The sequence below is a fragment of the Echinops telfairi genome, unplaced genomic scaffold (assembly GCF_000313985.2).
Source record: "Echinops telfairi isolate 266 unplaced genomic scaffold, ASM31398v2 ScPeMD7_2010;HRSCAF=2546, whole genome shotgun sequence".
In the NCBI taxonomy this organism is placed as follows: Eukaryota; Metazoa; Chordata; class Mammalia; order Afrosoricida; family Tenrecidae; genus Echinops; species Echinops telfairi.
In genome coordinates, this window is record NW_022105908.1 from 13,873,601 (window position 1) to 13,877,884 (window position 4,284).

Consider the following 4,284-nt stretch of genomic DNA (forward strand, 5'->3'; position numbering starts at 1 on the left):
TTTTATAAATTCAGTTTAAATCCTCCTAATTTATCTTTGGGGGAAAGACCTGGCTGTCTATGCGCGTAAACAGTTAAAGTCTCAGAAATCCACATTGGCAGCTCCACCCTGTTCTATAGGGTCGCTATGAGTCAGAATCAACTCCGTGGCAGTTTTCTTTTTAACCTATTTTCATTTTACACTTGAATCTTAGTAGCTCCTCTCATCACACACTCAAGCAAGATGAGATTATAGACATAGTTCTCATTAAATCCTCACATTTGCATTTCACATTCAACATACAACATCCTGTTAATGATTTGTTCAAAACAATCCTCAAATATACTACCTCCATTCTACTCCTATTGCCATGTTTTCAAGTTTTCTTAGTTCAAAACCCCTATGGCAAAGAGAATGCTATGTGCTTTATGATGCGAGCACTTCCAATATTAGTTAGGACTTGGACCTTCAGAATAAAAATATTTATATTCTAGTGGCCATGTAATAAATATTTTTTTCCATTGCTAGGGTTATTTGAAATTATAGGAAATTGCCTTTACATAAGGGTGACACTTTCCTTTCTTTTACTTTTCTTGGTGACTAAGCTCTGATCTATAGATGAAATAATAGACATGAGGTGGCCCTGGAAACAGCAGCCATGCTGATAGAGCAAACGGAAACCAACTGTGTAGCCTCAAAAATGTGATCATTAATCGATTCCTCTACTGACAACATCTAGACTTTTGAAGCATGAGAGAAAATAAATTTATTACTTACTTAGCAGTTATTTTGTATAGCTCTATTATTTTCAGCCATAGATAATTCCAAAAACAAATGCATATCAACTTGGACCTTGAAATATATGTTTGTACTCTCTTCCTACTATTCATCTAACATTGATATTGCTCTCCTGCAAAATGGCATCAAACAAAAGCCAACCAGATATTCTGAAGCACTAACCCAGTCATATTTACTTATTTGTTTATTCTTACTGTAATACAGTCCATATGATGAAATATATACTAAAGTATATAGCCTGAAAAAAAGCAATAGAATAGAAGAAACTTTTTTAAGACATGTGTCTGATAAGTGCTTACTGTCTAGAACATTAAAAAAAAAAACCTTCTATAACTCAGCACAATTAGTTGTTACTCAACACCCACTTGTATGCTCAGTATCTCATAATCCTTGGAAAATAGAAAGTGTTGGTAAGGATGTGGCAACATTTGAACACTCATCTCTTGTGGGTAGGAATACAAAATAACAAAACAGTGGAAAACAGTGTGGTAGTTCCTGAAATCTTTGAACATAAAATTATCACATGACCCAGAAAAGTCACTCCTAGTGACACACTCAAAATATTGAAAGCAGGAATTCCGAGATTCTAATACCAATGTTCATTACCGTGAATGTTCACAATTTAGCAAAAGATAGAAACAGCCCACATGTCCATCAGCAGATAAACAGGTAGAGATCATATAGACGCCATGACATGATTATCGTTGCTGTTAGATGCTGCCCAATCAACTCATTGCGACCCTGGGTACAACAGAAACAAGCACTGTCTGGTGCTGGGCTTGCCCTACAAATGTTGCTATTCTGAGTTCGTTGTTGCGGCCACCGTGTCCCTCCATCTCATGAGGGTCTTCCTTTTCTCCTGCACCTCCATTTTACCAAGCATAATGGTCTTTCCCAGAAACTGGTCTCTTCTGACATAGATACATTGTGAAAGCATGATGCTAAGTAAACTAGTCAGTTCCAAAAGGATAAATATTGTAGGATTGCACTTAGATGCAATAACTAGAATGGACGAAAGAACATAGGTTAACACTTTCGTGCTTATCGTGAGTCGGATAAAGTGGAGAATGGAGAGTCATCGTTGAATGGCTAAAGGCTTTCCCATTGGAGGGATAAAAAAAATGGAAATAAATAGTGCTGATGATTACATAGGAAGGAATTTATGAGCACATCTTGATTCCCGTCACTCCCACAATCTCTAGATCATGGTATCTCCAGAAGTTGTTACAAAGATTTTTATTGAGCACCCACTGAGGGCTTTCTTTTCCAAGCCTTTCATATCCTTTCCAAGTGCTAGAGACTGGAACCGGGTACTTCTGCTGAAATGGCTTTTTTTTTCATGCTATTCTGTAGGGGGTCACCTTTTGCATTTCCTGCATTACTGTCTTATGGAATGGATTATTTCCCTCCAAAATATATGGTGAAATCCTGACCCTTATAACTGTGGATGTAGTGAACCCTTGTTTATCGCGGTTAATCGGTTCTAGACCCTACCGTGATAAATGAAATTCCGGGAAGTAGGATTCCTTATTTGTAAATCAAATATTTTCATAGTTAGAGCATAGAGGACATGAAAAAACACCCTTTAGTCACCATTACACTCGTATTACCCAATTTATTAAACGAAAAAGGGAAAATACAGTAAAACATTTTGGACGTTACAATTATCATTTATTATTTATTATATTATTTATGGCATCTAGTTTACAGTATTACATATTTCACATACAGTATTATTATACATAGTTCTTACAAATACTGTAATCAATGGCGTGCAACCTCCACGATTTTCTTGCCATCTTTGATCAGATCCAAAAGTTTTACCTTTTCCTGGATGGTGAGCATCTTCCTCTGGTGCTTATTTTTATTGTCAGAAGGCTTAGAAGAAGCAGCTCGTTTAGGAGCCATCATAGGGCTTAGATAAAATTTCTTAAAAATCGCAAACAATTACAGTACACTGTACAAAAGCAAAAATGCATCTGATACATAGCTCTGATACGTAGCGATGCAGACAGAAGCGTGTACAGTATGAGCCAATCAGTGGCAGTAATGACAAAGCATGCGCTGTTATGCAAAAACCGCGATAGAGTGAAGCCGCGGAAGTCGAAGCACGAAGTGGCGAGGGCTCCCTGTAATCCTACTTTGAAATAATGGTTCACTTATCCTGTTCCTGAGGACCTACTACTGTGGCATGCCCTAAACCCTAACACTGCTAAGTGATAAAAGGAGTTTCATAGACAGATGTGGGTGGTGCAGGCAATGAAATGTTCCACGAGAAACCCCAAACTTAGTGGTTTCAGCCTGCTGTGAGCCTGGGAAAACCAGCCTGGCTAGCTATTTCTGAAAGATCACAGTCCTGAAAATTCCATGTTGCACATATGGGGTCACTATGAGTCAAAATCAGCTCAAGGACAACTAACAACAGCAGTGATCTCCATGGAGACAGCAAACGGACACAGGAGAAGAGAGACAGGATCAGAAGATTGTACAGGCAGATGAATCTACAAGTCCCAAACCGACATGGATGACAACGATTTGAAGCTGAAATAGAGATGAAAGGACCTCCACCCCAAACCATGTGCTGAATACAATTGAGACCTCCTGAGCTGTAAAAAATCACTCCTATCTCTTCAAGCCAGCCACGTGTGGCATTTCTCTTACAGTAGCACTAAAGAACTGAGCTACAATTCCTGACTCTTCTCCTAACCAATCTTCCTTCTGATTTCCCTATCACTTTGTGCATACTCTGTTATTTTTCATGCCCTTTGCCTTCTTTTAAATATTGCCTTTCCCAATTTGATTTTATCCTCTTTGTAATAGTACAACCTTTCAGGATGCCTAGAATCTTATTTTTGAGGATATTAATGAAATTGTTTCAGAGATGAATAAATGCATGCTTTGCATCCTTCTACACTTTTTTTAGTACATGCCAAAACAAAACATATAGATAATTTTTCAAAAATGTTCAAAATTAAATATATTTACATATGTACATGTCTGTATTTAGGCTTCTATGTATGCCCTTTGCCTCCTACTCCTTTCCTTTACTTCTTTACGCTTTCCTCCTGTCCCATTACCATGTTCAGCCTTCATTCTGGTTTCGGTAGTTCCTCTCAGTTACCTTGCCCTTGGTTACTCCCTACCAGTCCTCCCATCCCCTCCCTGCCATTGGTTTTGAACCACTCGTTGTTCCCTTGTCCCTGCGTTGGCCAACACCTCCCCCCTTCCCCTACCTCCCACACTCTCAAGTCCCTCTGGGGACGTTGGTCCCTTTATTTTCTTCTCACATTTCCCCCCCAGCCTCTCTTATCTAGGTGGACCTGCAGATATATTAATATGTGCATAAAATTGGGGATGGCTTTGACAGCACAGCACCAAAGTGGCACAGAAGAACATGGCAACGATGGCAGCAGCACCGACAAGCTAACAAACAAAAAAGCCACTGACATACAAAATTTAAAAGAAGAGAAAAAAAGGAAGAAACCAAAACAAATAGGCAGAAAAAAA